The sequence below is a fragment of the Mobula hypostoma genome, chromosome 5 (genome assembly GCF_963921235.1).
Source record: "Mobula hypostoma chromosome 5, sMobHyp1.1, whole genome shotgun sequence".
NCBI classification, from domain to species: domain Eukaryota; kingdom Metazoa; phylum Chordata; class Chondrichthyes; order Myliobatiformes; family Myliobatidae; genus Mobula; species Mobula hypostoma.
Window position 1 is genome coordinate 189,694,927 of NC_086101.1, and position 6,000 is coordinate 189,700,926.

Here is a 6,000-nt window from a genome sequence, read left to right on the forward strand (position 1 = left end):
ATGCTTGGTTCTCGTTACATGACCAGGGGAAAGCATATCACCAAGGATTCATGATGACGGAAAGCAGGCCACTAACAGTCTTCATAGCCCCCCGGACTTGTATGAGTGGGTTCGAATTCCCTTTGGACTCATGAATGCACCCATCAACCTACCAATGTTTCATGGAGGAGTGCTTTGGAGGATTAAGAGGCAAAGTCTGTGTATCATGTTGATGCGGTGAGACAAGAGCTACAGTGAATGTGGGCACATGGAGTAAACCTTAAACCCAGCAACTGTGAGTTCTTTACGGCTATGGTTCGTTACCTGGGGAGATCTGTGTCGACAGAAGGAAATCGGATGCATCCTGTTGACACCGTGCTAGTAATGGTGCTGAAAGAGGAGAGGCCAGGCTCAGTGAGAAAGATTCTGCGTCTATTCAGCTACTATTGGCAGTACATTAAAGATTTCTCTTGAATTGTGACCCCCTCTATGACCCATCAAAAAGCAGAGATGACAGAGACCAGTATCAGCTCAGTATGTGTAGCATCAGAAAGACAAACGAGAAGAGGAACAGTGTGCCCTCTTGCAAACCGATCAGTTGGACAGAGACACATGAAGAAACTTTGGAGAAGCTGATTGACTGCCTAGTACAGCCACCTGGGCTGGTGTTTCCATACTTGGCACAACCACTCATTCTCTGCACTGATGCCTCCGATCAGGAGTTGGGAGGGGTTCTGTATCAAAAGCAAGATGGCAAATTGAGAGTCATAGCCTATGGTTCACGGACATTGACAAGTGCAGGAAAAAAACTACCACCAACACAGCGGGAAATTGGAATTCCTTGTCCTGAAGTAGGAAATTATTGAAAAATTTAGGGATTACATGTACTATGCCCCAACTGTGAATGTTAGACGCAGTAAACGTCGACTTAGTGAAGACGTCAGTTCTCACACTGTCCAGCAGAGAGACCTGACTAGCACAGGGAGAGGATGGCGGCATCAGAACGGTAATCGACCTTGTACAGTCAGGTTTGAAACCTACTTTTCAACAAATACAGACATTACGCAAGCGAGCCGGGTGCTTTCTGTGAGAGTTGGATAACTCAGTAATGGATGAGGATGGCATCCTTCTTCGGAAAACTATCCAACAAGCACAACTGCTGCATCCTGAGGGTTCATATACAACCTTTAAAGACTACATGATAAAATGGGGCAGCAAGGTGTTGATCGCACAGCAGCTCTGGTGAGAGAGAGATTTTTCTGGCCTCACACGCAGAGGGACATTGAGCACCACGTGCTAAGTCTGTACCTGTCTCAAGCAAGAGAAGCCGTGTCAGGAAACAAGGGCACCGCCCAAGACATCGTGACAATGCAGCGTTTGAACTTGTGTCTGCTGACTTTCTTCACTGGATGTGCAAGGGTGGATACGAGTACATTCTGCTGATTACTGACCATTTTACACAATCTGCATAGGCCGAAGTCAGGAAAAACTGTCACTGACCGTCTTTTCAATGACTTTGTCCTGAAGTTGATAAAATGGCAGAGCAGACTCCATGGGCCGAATGGCCGACTTCTGCTCCTTTGTCTTATGGTCTTGTGGTCTAAGTTTGGGTTCCCATCACAAATACACCATGACTAAGGGGCCAAATTTGAGAACCATAGCGGTGTAGCGGGATCAAGAACTACACCGTACCACCCCCCCCCCGGGAAATGGACAAGAACTACACCGTACCAACCCCAGGGAAATGGACAACTACACCGTACCACCCCCCCCCAGGAAATGGACAAGAACTACACCGTACCACCCTCAGGGAAATGGACAAGAACTACACCGTACCATCCCCAGGGAAATGGACAACTACACCATACCACCCCCCCCCCGGAAATGGACAAGAACGACACCGTACCACCCCCAGGGAAATGGACAAGAACTACACCGTACCACCCCCAGGGAAATGGACAACTACACCATACCACCCCCCCCCCCCGGAAATGGACAAGAACGACACCGTACCACCCCCAGGGAAATGGACAAGAACTACACTGTACAACCCCCAGGGAAATGGACAAGAACTACACTGTACCAACCCCAGGAAAATTAGGGAAATGGACAAGTTGAGAAGTACAACCGGACTCTTCTACAAATGTTGAAAACACTAAAAGGAAGACAAAAAGAAAATTGGAGAGTCATTGAATAAAATAGTCTCTGCTTACAACCGTACAAGGTCAGAGGTCCGTTCTACCTTCTCTTTGATGGATCGCCAAGGTTGCTGATAGATAAGAGTTCAGCATGGACTAGAAGGGCTGAGATGGCCCGTTTTCGTGCTGTAATTGTTATATGGTTATATATTCTTTGGTCTGAACAAAGAATATATAACCACTCCAAGGAATAAAGTCCCAACCTGTTTAATCTTTCCCTGTAACTCAACTCCTGAAGACCCGGCAACATCCTCGTAAATGTTCTCTGCACTCTTTCAATCTTACTGATATCCTTCCTACAGTTAGGTGACCAGAACTGCACACAATACTCCAAATTTGGCCTCACCAGTGTCTTATACAACCTCCCCATAACATCCCAACTCCTATACTCAATACTTGGAGTTATGAATGCAAGGATGCCAAAAGCCTTCTTTGCAACCCTGTCTACCTGTGACGCCACTTTCAGGGAATTATGTATCTGAACTCCCAGATCTCTTTGTTCCTCCGCACTCCTCAGTGCCCTACCATTCACTGTGTATGTCCTACCTTGATTTGTCCTTCCAAAATGCCACATCTCACACTTGTCTGCAGTAAATTCTATCTGCCATTTTCTGGCCCATTTTTCCAGTTGGTCCAGATCCCTCTGCAAGCTTTGAAAGCCTTCCTCACTGTCCACAATGCCTCCAATCTTAGTGTCATCAGCAAACTTGCTGATCCAATTTACCACGTTATTATCTAGATCATTGATATAGACAACAAACAACAATGGTCCCAGCACAGATCCTTGAGGCACACCACTAGTCACAGGCCTCCAGTCTGAGAAGCAATCATCCACTACCACTCTCTGTCTTCTCCCACACAGCCAATTTCGAATCCAGTTTACACCCTCTCCATGGATACCTTGTGTCTGAACCTTCTGAACTAACCTCCCATGTGGGACCTTGTCAAAGGTCTTACTAAAGTCCACATAGACAACATCCACAGCCCTTCGTTTGTCTGCTTTCTTGGTAACCTCCTCAAAAAGACTCTACAAGATTAATTAAACACGATCTACCATGCACAAAGCCATGCTGACTATCCTTAATCAGTCCTTGGCTGTCCAAATACTTGTATATCCGATCTCTCAGAACACCTTCTAGTAATTTACCTACTACTGATGTCAGGCTCACTGGCCTGTAATTACCTGGTTTACTTTTGGAGCCTTTTTTAAACAACAGAACAACATGAGCTACCCTCCAATCCTCCGGCACCATACCCGTGGCTAAGGACATCTTAAATATTTCTGCCAGGGCCCCTGCAATTTCTACATCAACTACCATTTGCCTATTAGAAACCAAAGGGATGTTTTGAATGGTGTGTTGGCATTCATCAACTGTGGGATTAGGTTCAAGAGCCATTAGGCAATGTTAGAGATATACAAGGCCTTGTCAGACCCCACTTTGGAGTACTGTGTTTCTGGTCACCTCACTACAGGAAGGATGTGGATACTATAGAGAGAGTGCAGAGGAGACTTGCAAGGATGTTGTAAATCTAAGAGTCTCTTAAAAGACCCTATTGTATTCCCCTCCACCACTGCCGCTGGCAGTGCATTCCACACACCCACCACTCTCTGTGTGAAAAACTTACCCCTGACGTCCCCTCAATACCTGTTTCCAAGCACCTTAAAACTGTGCCCCCTCGTATTAGCCATTTCAGCCCTGGAACAAAGCCTCTGGCTATCCATACAATCAATGCCTCTCATCATCTTATACACCTCTATCAGGTCACCTCTCATCCTCCGTCACTCCAAGGAGAAAAGGCCAAGTTCACTCAACCTGTTCTCATAAGGTACACACTCCAATCCAGGCAACATCCTTGCAGTCCTCTGCATTCTCTCTGTAGTATCCAACATCCTTCCTGTAGTGAGGTGACCAGAACTGAGCACAGTACTCCAAGTGGGGTCTGACCAAGGTCTTATATAGCTTCTGATGGTCAAAGCGAGCATAAAGGACAGTGAGCTCACCTGGGAGTGAAGCCTTGTGGTCACCTCTGTCACTTGGCCTCACTTTGCAGGAGGTGACAGCATTCAATCCCCTTCAGCAATCCGTTTCATTCTCCTCCATCAGCCCCGCTCTCCTGCCTCCTCCCCGTAACTTTTGACCCCTTACTAATCAACCTCCACTTTAAATATACCCAGTAACTTGGCCTTCACAGCCATCTGTGACAATGAATTCCACAGATTCACCACTCTCTTGCTAAAGAAATTGCACCTCAACTGAGTTCTAAATGGATGTCCTTGTATTCTGAGGCTCTGCCCTCTGGTATTAGTCTTCCACGAATGGAAACATACTCTTCACATCCACTTGGGAATCGGGAATAACACTGGATGGAACAGCGTGACTTTTTTTGAGGGGCCCAATGAACCCACCAGAACTGTTCCCCTTACATCAGGATCCGACCGGCAGCGAAGTTTCAGTTTCATGGTGAAGGGCGTCACCTAGTGGCGGCAGTTTGTACTGCAGTTCTTCACCACATAAACTTCCAATCTAAGTCCGGAAAGCACAACGGAGAAAGGGAATCCGAATCATGCTTATTATCACTGAAATAACAAGGCATAAAAATTACTATAAATTACAAAAATAATATACAAATAAGACATTTTTGAAAAGAGAGCAAAATAGTTCAAGTTCAAATTCAATCTTATTGTCATTCAACCATATGCATGTACGAGGGGTGATTGATAAGTTCGTGGCCTACAGTAGGAGTCAATTTTAGAAAACCTAGCACACTTATTTTTCCTACATTTACACACTTAGTCCAGCGGTCGTGGAGCATACATTTCCTTTCTTTGTAGAAGTCGGCATCTTGGACCTCAGCAGGGGTGATTGATACATTTGTGGCCTAACGTAGAAGGAGATGAGGAGAAACTTCAAACTTTCTGCATTTTCACTCAGAGTTGAACTGCACGTGCATGTAACGAGAGCTGTATAACACATCTCCTTCTACCTTAGGCCACGAACTTATCAATCACCCCTGCTGTGGACCACTTCGACAAAGAAGGGATCCGTATGCTCCACGACCGCTGGACTAAGTGTGTACATGTAGGAGGGGACTATGTTGGAAAATAAATGTGCTAGGTTTTCTAAAACTGACTCTTTCTACCTTAGGCCACGAACGTATCAATCACCCCTTGTATACAGCTAAACGATATAACATTCCTCCAGACCAACTTATAACCAACACACTGCATATATCACATACGGTGTATAAAACAATATTGAAAGATAATAAAGTATTCTGTAGATGTTCAAGTTGACATAAAGTGCATATATGATGTATAATTTATAGAGCAGTAAAATGCTACTGGGACTTTTCTAAATGATGTGTACTGGGTGTTGGCAGGGTGATCAGGAGTCTCAGAGCCTGGGGGAAGAGGGTGCTACTCAGCCTAACATTCCTCGTTCTTATACTCTGGTACCTTCTGCCTGACGTTTGGAGGACAAAGAGACAGTGGGACGTGCAGTGTATTTAATATTTCAGTAATATTGTAAATATATTGTTTGAATAAGCATTCTTTGTCTGTTTACATAATTCATTCGTCATCGCGACTATCCCTCGATAACTGCCTAAGCGTATGAAGACCATGATAACTACCTCCTAAGGGTTCCTTTAAATGAAGTTCCCTAATAACATCTGGGTTATTACCCAATCTAAGATTACCTTTCCCCGAGTAGGCCCAAGCACAAGCTGCCCTAAAACACCATCTCATAGGCATTCAACAAATTCCCTCCCTTGCAATCCGACACCAACCTGGTTTTCCCAGTTCCCTTGCATATTGAAGTCC